This window comes from Camelina sativa, chromosome 9 (assembly GCF_030686135.1).
Source record: "Camelina sativa cultivar CO46 ecotype springtype chromosome 9, ASM3068613v1".
NCBI classification, from domain to species: Eukaryota; Viridiplantae; Streptophyta; class Magnoliopsida; order Brassicales; family Brassicaceae; genus Camelina; species Camelina sativa.
Genome location: NC_141888.1, coordinates 5,866,501 through 5,878,581, shown reverse-complemented (window position 1 = coordinate 5,878,581; position 12,081 = coordinate 5,866,501). Strand labels below are relative to the sequence as shown.

Here is a 12,081-nt window from a genome sequence, read left to right as displayed (position 1 = left end):
GAACTAGAAACGAGAATGCATGACAAGCAGCGAAAATGAATAAAAACATAAACGAGTCTAAGCATGAACTAAAAAAAAACAAGAAACGAAACAGTTCCAGGAATGTAATAAAAATCAGAAAGAAAGAAGTCCTAAGGATGGGAGTAATTGATGTTGGTGGAGTATCCTAGTATACAGAGTGTTTAACATGCCACAAGCAATCTATCCCTAAACAATGAACATCACTTCTTAGCTAATCCAATCTCTTGACAAAAGCTACTCAAACTCAACCACTTCCAAACCTAGCTCTCGCTAGAGAAACATGATCAAGCATGACATGAAAAACAAGTTCATTCACATCAACAAACATCCTAGACAACTAATCTCTTAGGCTAGGAACGTAAGTCTCTGGGACTAGTTGGTCAGACATTTCATCGAACATCTTTTGGGTGCGGAAATGTCTAAAACCTATTTCCAATTGATCAGAGAGAAACTAGTATTTCTAACTCTAGTCCAGAAGGGAATCATACAATCAACGCTTAAACACTCTACATCCTAAGATCCTCCACCTAATCTATCCCATCCTCAAGAACTAACGCACTACTCAGATCCGAAAATCATCATCAACAATACAAACTCAGAAAACATTGAAACAAGCATTCTTAGATAGGTAAAAATGTGAAGAACAACTTTGTAGAAGGAATCAAATCAAAATACTGAATAAGTTCAAAGATCTCAGGATACAAAGTCAGAGTATGTTTTTGGTGGCTAGGGAAACCTTACAAAAGAAAACGAGATAAAAACTAAGATGTTCTCAGCCCAGACTTAACAAAATTTATTTATAGTAAAAACATGTAAATCCCTAAAACTTAAAACGACAAGGTGAAGCGTCGGTTTGGGAATCTTCTGAAGCGCGTAAGACGGAACGTCTTCCTGACATGTGCGGTCCAGTCGCGTGTCGTCTCTCCCTAGAGTGAGGTCGAGTGGAGTGAGTAGGAGTGGCTCCAGTGGTGTGAGTGAAAATGGCTCGAGCATGGTCGGTGAAAGTGGCTCGAGCTGGGTGTATACGCATCCACTAAAACAATGATAACTCTTGAACCACACCTCCGATTGACTTGAAATAAACGGCATTGGAAAGATGAATCAAGTCTCTACAACTTTGATGAAGACGTCAAAAGCTCAATTCCTAGACCGGTGGCTCGAGTGATGGCTCGATTGTGGAAGTGAGGAGGGCTCGACTGTAGAAGTGAGGAGGGCTCGGCTGTAGAAGTGAGGAGGGCTTGACTGTAGAAGTGAGGAGCGTGGCTCAATTGTAGAAGTGAGGAGCGCTCGATTGTGGAAGTGAGGAGCGTGGCTCGATTGTAGAAGTAAGGAGCGCTCGATTGTGGAAGTGAGGAGCGTGGCTCGATTGTAGAAGTGAGGAGCGCTCGATTGTGGAAGTGAGGAGCGTGGCTCGATTGTGGAAGTGAGGAGCGCTCGATTGTGGAAGTGAGGAGCGTTGCTCGACTGTGGAAGTGAGGAGCGCTCGATTGTGGAAGTGATGAGCGTGGCTCGACCCTCTGCGCTTCCAACGTCTCCTAGACACCTGAAAAACTCTGAAATGCGCAATGTATGCAAGGATGATGCAGAAACTTCCTAAACATGCAAATTGTACGAAAGAGGTTCTAAAATGATGCAAAACAACTAGTTGTCCTAGCTAAATGCATGACAAATACAGGCTAAGGAAATGCAAAATACAGACATATCAACTCCCCAAACTTATTCTTTGTTTGCCCTCAAGCAAACTATCAAGAACAAAGTATGGAAGAGAGGTGTGAAGATGGGGTCTCAGAACCTAAAACATGCTGAATAGAGTAGTTAGAATCAAGGTTCTTGTTTTTAGTTCTATGATGCATGGTGAAGGAACTTTATTTAAAATCTACACATGCAATCCTATCAATCATCCCCTTTAACATTCATTAACAGAGAACCGTGAATCAAGCTAAACAATGTTATTGAACTCATTTGGCTAGGGTAAAGGTTCGAGACATAGATGGTCTCCTCATCACGTGGTTTTATCAATACATAACAAGGTTCTCTCACGAAAAGGAGTTGAGCTTAAGAGAAGGCTAAAGGTTGAAACCAACTGATACATACAAAAGCAGCGTCCTGTCTACCCAAAGAACACTCAAAACCGAAGTTGATCCCATCTCTACCCTTCATCAGAAACTTCATCTCAAATTTTCTACACTTAGTCTTAGGAGGAGTTCACTTCTTTTCATTCTAGCGGATTGGGAAATCTTTATTATCACTATGGTTCGTTTTCTTTTCTTCCAGGGACTCTAGACAACTTAAGCATTTTTTTTCTTTGTCTAATCTTTTTATTTTATGCCCAGAACCAATAACTCTTTTTACTTTGCTCAACCCAAATCCTTTACTAGACTTGTAAACTATGTAAACACATCCCCCTCCTAAAGACTTTCTACCTCTTTACTTTTCTGCACAAATCCATACCCAATACCCAAAATCGAGTTCTCACCTAGTCCTACTAGTCCGGATAACGCGAACTAGAACTACACAGGATCCTACTCTTGTCGGTTAGAACCTAACACTTTCTAACAAGCTCAACTCGGAAAAGGTCTGACACTCAAGAATACAATTGGCTTGAAATAACGGTTGGTTAAGGGTGCGGGGAACTGTTCCAAAGATGGGAATCAGCTACTTGGATTGACAAGGGTGGTAAAAATGTGAAAGACAATCCAAGTATGTGTATGGTATCCATGAGTTCAACTTCAATGCATCACATGATAATTGCAAGTCATGATTAGGTTCAGGTAGATAGGGAATGATATCAATTCAAAACATGCTTCAATCTTACATTTTCAAGTTCAATCAACAAGCATCAAAGAACTAATAACAAGGGCCTTGATCCTATCCTATTGAATCCAGCATGCTAACAAGGTTACAATCATCTTCAACCCCTATGCTAAATGCAACAACCCTATGTGAATAAACCTAGACTCCATCCTAATATGCAAGTGCAAACTACATGAACACTCTGAATGCAGAAGTACCTCACTCTGAATGCAGAGGTGGTTATGCTAGTATGCAAGTGCAAACTAAATGCAACAACCCTATGTGAATAAACCTAGACTCCATCCTAATATGCAAGTGCAAAGTACCTCAGTAGTAGCAGAAGGAGTCGGTGCTCGCCCAAGGAGGAGCGTTATATTGACTTTGTCCTTCTTCTTGTTCCGGATCCGCAGGGCTGTCCTCAGTGGTTTGGTCGACGTGCTGCTCAACCGCTTGCGTGTTCTGATACATGTTCGGCTGCTCATCACAATGCATGTCGTCGACTCTGGACTTGCCATGATCTGATACTAGCACAACCACCTCTGTGGGCTGATAATCCCCTTGATGTTCAACTCGCTGCTCAACCTCAATCTCAACCTCGTGCTCATCTTGAGCTGCAGAACGACGCGCTGGTCGCCGACTAGAGGAGGCTCTGGAACCTCGCGAACCAAGTCTCCTTCTCTCCCTGGACTCATGTGACGAGTGGCTTGAAGGAGCGGGTGAAGGCTGACGCTCCCCTGGCACATATGAAGATTGACGTGCTGGGGAGGGAACCGGAGAGAGTGTTCTCTGACGAGTTGTCTCGATAGAGACTTCGTGTGTGGCTCGAGAGAGGGGCTCGAGCGGAGTTGGAGCGTGTGCGAGTGATATTGGCTCGAGTGTGACAGCGGAGGCGTGGCTCGAACCAGTGCAGAGTGATGAACCTCTCAGGATGGGTCGAGTCTGATTCCACGCCGTCGGTTGAACCTTGCTCGAGTCGACGATGGTTGAGAACGCACGGTGGTGATTGAACTCTGCAACACCTCTTCTTCATTATCCCAAACCTCTTCCTTAATTTTCTTGGAGGAGAACCTTTCATTGTACCTTGGAGCTTCTTGATTTGCCCACTCATCTCCTTCACCATAGCTGTTAACTCTTTAACTGAATCCCTTAGAATCTGAGTATTTTGGAGTTCATACAAACTGTCAAGCGTGGGAGGACTTGAATCTTGCGGTTGGTGAGGTTTAGGAAGCAGGTCTTGACGCTTAGGGAGGGTAACGACTGCACTCGAGTTGGAGGATGGTTGAGTGACACTTTGAGTTTTATCTTTGGTTACCAAAACCTCTGTTTCTGCCTCATTCACATCCTCAAAGATGTGAAACCCAGATTTCTGATCTTTCTCTTCAATCACGAAGGTCTGTCCATCAATAGTTGGTTTCTTCCTAAAATCCTTGATATCAAACTTCATCTTGAAGTTCTTACCCAGATTGAGATCAATCATCCCCTTCTTGACATCAATGACTGCTCCAGCTGTAGCTAAGAAAGGTCTTCCCAGGATTAGTGGATCTTTAGGCTCTTCATCCATTCCCAGCACCACAAAATCAGTAGGAATCTCAGCTTGTCCAATTTTGATGGGCAAGTTCTCTAGTAGACCATGAGGCAATCAAGTAGTCCTATCAGCCAATATTAAGCGGAGGTTGCATGACTTGTATTCGTTGAATCATAGCCTCTGAGCTACAGAGAGTGGCATGAGGCTTACTGAAGCACCAAGGTCACATAGGCACTTTTTGAAGGTCAATGGACCTAGAGAACAAGGCAAGGTGAAAAAACCAGGGTCCTCTAGCTTCTTTGGGATAATCATCTTCTGAATAACAGCTTTCCATTCATGAATAACCCCACCTATGTCATGCACTACCCTCTCATCTTCCAAAACCTTAGCTTGAGCTCCTTTAGCTATCTCCTCCTTCTCTTTGGTCCTTTCTGTTACCAAATTAGTTGAAAACTTTTGATATTGAGGCACAAGTGCAAAGCAAAGGCATCCTAAGTTCAATCTCATTGACTTGGTTTTCGAACAGAGCTTTATACTTCTCAGTAAGCTGCTTCTTAAACCTCACTGGAAATGGTATAGGTGGCTTGTATGGTGGAGGAATGAATCTCACAGGTTTATCCTTGGGAGCAGTGGGTTCTTTAGTAGCTTCAGGATCAGATTGCTTGGCTGACTTAATTGGATCCTTGAGCACCTCGACAGGATCCTTTATCTGAACTTCATATTGAAGAAATTCCTCCCCATCTAAACTCTCAGTGTCCTCAGTGAGCCGTACATCTACAGCTTGGGTGGTGATGGCATGCATAGTAGCATAGTCCTTGGGGTTTTGAACTGCTTTTCCAGGTAGTTGGCCAGTTGTTGGGGTAGAAGTAGAAACAGTCTTGCCTTCCATATACTTTATCTTGGAGTTAAGAGCTTCAAACTTGACATTCAAATCATTGTAAGAACATTCCATCCGCTGACTGAGTTCCGCAAACTGCTTAGCAGTATCCAGAGAACCACTAGCTTGACCTTGAAGAAGTTGTTGCAGCATGTGCTTCATTTCTTGATCTGGGGTTGGGGTAGGCTTAACTGGTTGAGGGCGGAATCTTGGCGGTGGTCCTGAGGGAGCTTGGTAACCCTGCTGGAATTTTTGTTTTGGTGTGAATCCCAGATTGTAAGGCACAAAAGGTTTTTGTTGACCTTGTTGTTGTTGTTGAGGCGGGTACACCTAATCTTGTGGATTAGCAACGTTGTTACTTCGGTAAGACAAATTGGGGTTCGTCTTGTAGGGGTTGTAACCTTTGTTGTATCCACCCTGATTCTGGACATAGCTGATCTCCTCAGTCTGCTCACCCTCCCCATCTGGAACTTGGAAAGGGTCATCCTCAGATACAAAGTGGACGCTCCTCTGCTGGCTTAGCAAGATACGGTCAAGCTTCTCATTGACATTCTTGAGGTCTTTCTTGTACTTCTCCTTAGACCCAGCGTCGCCGCGAACTGTGCGGTCATAGTCCGCATTGTATTTGCCGTCAGACTGAGCGAGATTCTCAACCAGTTGCCATCCTTCCTCAACGTCTTTGCTCAAGAAATTACTGTTAGAAGCAGTGTCAAGCAGCATACGTATCTTTGGTAGTACACCACGGTAGAGAGTGCTCAGCAGTGACTCGTTGCTGAAACCATGGTGTGGACACTGGCTATGGTAACCCTTGAAACGCTCCCATGCTTCACAGAATGATTCTGAGCTCGTCTGAGTGAAGCTGGAAATCTCATTCCTGAGACGTGCTGTTCTGGAGTTGGAGAAAAACTTGGCCAAGAATGCTTTCTTGCAACCATCCCAGCTGGTGATTGATCCCTTGGGAAGGTTTTTTCCCATTGATGAGCCTTGTCTCCCAGGGAGAATGGGAAAAGGCGCAACTTGTAACCGTCCTCACTCACGCCGTTGATCTTGGTAAGACTGCACAGACAGTCGAACTCGTCCAAATGGTCGAGTGGATCCTCCATAGGCAACCCGTGGAACTTATTGCCTTGAATCATGGAGATCATACCACTTTTGATTTCGAAGTTGTTGTTCTGCACGGCGGGAGGGACGATTCCAGCACGCTGAGTATGAGTGTTCGGTGCATCTCCAGCACCAATGTTCCGAGGTCCCGGATGTTGTGCATTCTGTTGTTCCATAGTAACTGGTGCGGAATGATCAGTGAGTTGACGAGCTTGTCGTGGTCGTTGAAACCGATTGATTTCGTCGATGACAGGAAGGAGATTCTGATGCCCTCTTGATCTGGTGTGCATGCAAGGTTGCAATCAACAGGTACCTGAGGTGCAAGACAAACAAGCAGAAAACCAAAGAAAGTCAGTACTCAGAATGATAAGTGTAACAGAACTTAATCTTGCAAAATTTGAAATCTTAAATGTAGCAAAACGAATCCCAAATGGCAACGGCGCCAAATTGATACTAGGATTTTTGTGTCTCCTAGTAGGTCTCAATTAACCTTATGCGTTGTAGTACTTTAAGGTGTCAATCCAAATGGGATGTTGCTAACAATCAAGATGCAATCAAGCAATCACAAGTCAAGCCAATTCAAAAGAGTGTTTTTCTAACAATCCTAGAATGATCAAAATGCAAAACTGAAATGAGTCACAGAACTAGAAACGAGAATGCATGACAAGAAGCGAAAATGAATAAAAACATAAACGAGTCTAAGCATGAACTAAAAAAAAACAAGAAACGAAACAGTTCCAGGAATGTAATAAAAATCAGAAAGAAAGAAGTCCTAAGGATGGGAGTAATTGATGTCGGTGGAGTATCCTAGTATACAGAGTGTTTAACATGCCACAAGCAATCTATCCCTAAACAATGAACATCACTTCTTAGCTAATCCAATCTCTTGACAAAAGCTACTCAAACTCAACCACTTCCAAACCTAGCTCTCGCTAAAGAAACATGATCAAGCATGACATGAAAAACAAGTTCATTCACATCAACAAACATCCTAGACAACTAATCTCTTAGGCTAGGAACGTAAGCCTCTGGCACTAGTTGGTCAGTCATTTCATCGAACACCTTTTGGGTGCGGAAATGTCTAAAACCTAGTTCCAATTGATCAGAGAGAAACTAGTATTTCTAACTTTAGTCCATAAGGGAATCATACAATCAACGTTTAAACACTCTACATCCTAAGATCCTCCACCTAATCTATCCCATCCTCAAGAACTAACGCACTACTCAGATCCGAAAATCATCATCAACAATACAAACTCAGAAAACATTGAAACAAGCATTCTTAGATAGGTAAAAATGTGAAGAACAACTTTGTAGAAGGAATCAAATCAAAATACTGAATAAGTTCAAAGATCTCAGGATACAAAGTCAGAGTACGTTTTTGGTGGCTAGGGAAACCTTACAAAAGAAAACGAGATAAAAACTAAGATGTTCTCAGCCCAGACTTAACAAAATGTATTTATAGTAAAAACATGTAAATCCCTAAAACTTAAAACGACAAGGTGAAGCGTCGGTTTGGGAATCTCCTGAAACGCGTAAGACAGAACGTCTTCCTGACATGTGCGGTCCAATCGCGTGTCGTCTCTCCCTAGAGTGAGGTCGAGTGGAGTGAGTAGGAGTGGCTCCAGTGGTGTGAGTGAAAATGGCTCGAGCATGGTCGGTGAAAGTGGCTCGGGCTGGGTGTATACGCATCCACTAAAATGATGATAACCCTTGAACCACACCTCCGATTGGCTTGAAATAAACGGCACTGGAAAGATGAATCAATTCTCTACAACTTTGATGAAGACGTCAAAAGCTCAATCCCTAGACCGGTGGCTCGAGTGATGCCTCGATTGTGGAAGTGAGGAGGGCTCGACTGTAGAAGTGAGGAGGGCTCAGCTGTAGAAGTGAGGAGGGCTCGACTGTAGAAGTGAGGAGCATGGCTCGATTGTAGAAGTGAGGAGCGCTCGATTGTGGAAGTGAGGAGCGTGGCTCGATTGTAGAAGTGAGGAGCGCTCGATTGTGGAAGTGAGGAGCGTGGCTCGATTGTAGAAGTGAGGAGCGCTCGATTGTGGAAATGAGGAGCGTAGCTCGATTGTGGAAGTGAGGAGCGCTCGATTGTGGAAGTGAGGAGCGTGGCTCGATTGTGGAAGTGGGGAGCGCTCGATTGTGGAAGTGAGGAGCGTGGCTCGACACTGTGCGCTTCCAACGTCTCCTAGACACCTGAAAAACTCCGAAATGCACAATGTATGCAAGGATGATGCAGAAACTTCCTAAACATGCAAAATGTACGAAAGAGGTTCTAAAATGATGCAAAACAACTAGTTGTCCTAGCTAAATGCATGACAAATACAGGCTAAGGAAATGCAAAATACAGACATATCAATTATTAATTGGTTTGGTAACAGTTGTACCCGCTGAACATATCATTTGTACTAGTTGTATTTTATATATTAGTTGTACCAATTGTTCGGTTCTCTATCAGTTGTACTCATCTGTGTATATCGTACTAGTTGTACTTGTATATTTTAGTTGTACCAATTGTTCTATTCTCTATTAGTTGTACTCATTATAATATTATAACTCAATTGTACCAATTGTATTAGTTGTCCTATTGTACCAGTTGTTCAATTTTCTCTTAGTTATTATAGTTGTATTTCGTCTTTGATTTCATGAAGGGTAATTTAGGAATATCACATTTTTGATGGCATTCAGATTAAAAACTAGCATGCCATGTTAGTTTTTGTCAGTTGGTGGCATTTTGGCCCCGCCCCCCCCCCCCCCCCCAAATATTACAACGCGTTTGGAAACCTATTTAAATATACTAGCTGAATTTGCGAAACGACGACGTAAGATGGGGAGAACACATCTGTATCACTCTGAGTCTTTGAAAATATTACAACACGTCATCATTGACACGTATCAAAAATTGTCCACTTGTGCAATCCCTCAACGCAGATAAAATCATTCTGATCGCAAAGACACAAACAATATTAACCGTTGATAAGAAAAACCATCTAACGGACGAGAACAAAAAACTTCGTCTCTTCCATTAGTATAAAAAACACATCTCAACCTCACTCTCTGTACATCAATCAAACACAGTCTCTCTCTGACTTTCTCAGCAATCAGAAATCACTAAAGCTTCAATTTCCTCGCAACGAAAGCGGCGAGGAAATCAGCTCCGGCCACCGAAGGAGTGAAGAAGCCACACAGATTCCGTCCCAGAACAATGGCGTTGAGAGAGATAAGGAAGTATGTTGACTGATGCCTATTTTGTACCCAAACCAAACTAAAAGAATCAGAGAAACCAAGTGAAGAAACTAGTAGTTGCAGGTCAACAAGGTTGGTAAAAGTAATGATCAAACTTTTGTATTAGGTATGAAACTAGATTGGTCTAGAGGTAAGCTTATCTACTTAAGTGTCTTTGTTGAGTGTGCAAGAGAATAAGCATGGTGTGTGTCAGAGAGTTGTTAGTTTCTTTTGATTATAAGTATGTATGAAAAACAATGTTGTATCGACAGAGAAAATATGATTGAAGTTTAAAAGAAAGAAGTTTCTCTTACTCTCTGTTCTTATCTCAGAAATTAAACAATCTACAAAGTTCAACATGGTATCAAAGCAATACTGATCACTGGAACGACAACATGGCTCAAGAAGTCGGAAGAAAAAAGCTGGTGACCAGGAGGGACACGAAGCAAGAAAGAAGAAGCTCACCGGAGAGGGAGCTAAGAATGGCTGCAGAGACAGCAGAAGCAATGGAGAAAGAAAATCTTGTGTTCATTGCAAGACAAGAATTCAAGGAACCAAGTGAAGGAAACACTTGGCTAATCGACAGTGGGTGCACAAATCACATGACGGCAAACGAAAAACTCTTCACAAAAATCAATAGAAACTTCAAAGTTCCAATTCGAGTTGGAAATGGAGCTATGATGATGACTGAAGGAAAGTGAGAAATTGAGGTTGTGACGAGGAAAGGAAAAAGAGGCATTCAAGATGTTTTTCTTGTGCCTAAACTTGGCAAGAATCTGTTGAGTGTTCCCCAAATGATCACCAACGGATATCAAGTCACCTTCAAGAAAAACAAGTGCATCATTCACGATCGTGTAGGAAAGAAAATGGAGGAAGTAGAGATGGTGAACAAGAGCTTTCACCTGAAGTGGCTCTCGAATGAAGAAACAGCAATGGTGGCTAAAGCTGAATCAACAGAGTTATGGCACAGACGCCTTGGACATACAGGACACTCAAATCTGAAGATCATGCAGTCAAAAGAAATGGTGACTGGCTTACCCAAGTTCAATGTGGAAGAAGGAAAGTGTGAAAGCTGCATCCTGAGCAAACACTGTCGTGACTCGTTTCCAACAGAATCAGAAACAAGAGCCAAAGACAAGCTTGAACTCATTCACAGTGATGTGTGTGGGCCGATGCAGAACGCATCTATCAATGGCAGCAGGTACATACTTACTTTCATTGACGATGCTACGAGAATGGTTTGGGTCTACTTCCTGAAAGCAAAATCGGAGGTATTTCAAACCTTCAAAAGATTCAAGAATCTCGTCGAAAACAATGCAAATTGCAGAATCAAGAAGCTAAGAACAGACAGAGGAACAGAGTATCTTTCTAGAGAATTTACAGAATTCCTAGAAAGAAATGGCATTGAGAGGCAACTCACTGCACCATACTCTCCGCAGCAAAATGGAGTCTCAGAAAGAAGAAACAGGACTTTAGTGGAAATGGCGAGAGCTATGATCAAAGCAAAAGACCTACCGCTAAAGTTTTGGGCTGAAGCTGTTCATGTTGCAGCTTATGCTCAAAATCGAACACCAACAAGAACGCTGAAGAACAAGACACCTCTGGAAGCCTGGAATGACTCAAAACCATCTGTAAGTCATATGAAAGTTTTCGGGAGTATATGCTATGTTGACATACCTGATGAGAAGAGGAAGAAATGGGATGACAAGTCAAAAGGAGCTATATTTGTTGGATACAGTTCAAAAACAAAAGGGTACAGAGTGTATCTACTAAAGGAGAACAAGATCGATATCTCCAGAGACGTCATCTTCGATGAAGACAGTAAATGGGATTGGGAAAAGAAGGAAGTGATCAAACACTATGAGATTTCACCTGAACCAAAAGAAGATCAGCAAGCTGATGAGCCAAACTCGAGAGACAATGAAGCCAGAGGGAGAAGGAATGTTCTACCAAGTCCCTTAAATCTGAATCGTGACAGTCCTGGAGGCAGTTCAAGTCCACCAAACAGAAAGACTAGATCAATTGATGACATTCTTCTCTCTGCTCCATACGCTGATGTTGAGTACTCTGGATTCATGGAAAGCTGCTACGCAAGCTCTGAAGAACCTGCATTATTCGAAGAAGCTACAAAACACAAAGAATGGATACAAGCAATGGAAGAAGAGATAAACATGATTGAGAAGAACAAAACATGGGAACTGGTCAAGAGACCGATGAACAAGAACGTGGTGGGAGTCAAATGGATATTCAGGCTAAAAACTGATGCAGAAGGGAATGTGGTGAAGCACAAAGCACGGTTAGTGGCTAAAGGATTTACCCAACAACATGGGGTTGATTATTTGGAAACCTTCGCTCCAGTTTCTAGACATGAAACCATCAGAGTAATTCTTGCTGTTGCTGCTCAGAGAAAATGGAAATTGTTTCAGCTTGATGTCAAATCTGCGTTCTTGAATGGCACACTGGAAGAGGAGATATATGCTGAACAACCAATCGGATTTGTGGAAGAAGGGAAAGAAGATCATGTTCTCCG

At 42.6% G+C, this 12,081-nt stretch overlaps 1 non-coding gene across 1 annotated transcript; it reads left to right on the top strand.

Annotated features, from left to right (window-relative positions):
• Positions 1–5,991: 5,991 nt before the first annotated feature.
• LOC147937784 (small nucleolar RNA R71) lies at positions 5,992–6,098 on the top strand. The gene has a single exon (XR_015567535.1). It is a non-coding gene; the product is annotated as a small nucleolar RNA R71 (small nucleolar RNA).
• The last annotated feature ends 5,983 nt before the right edge of the window (positions 6,099–12,081 follow it).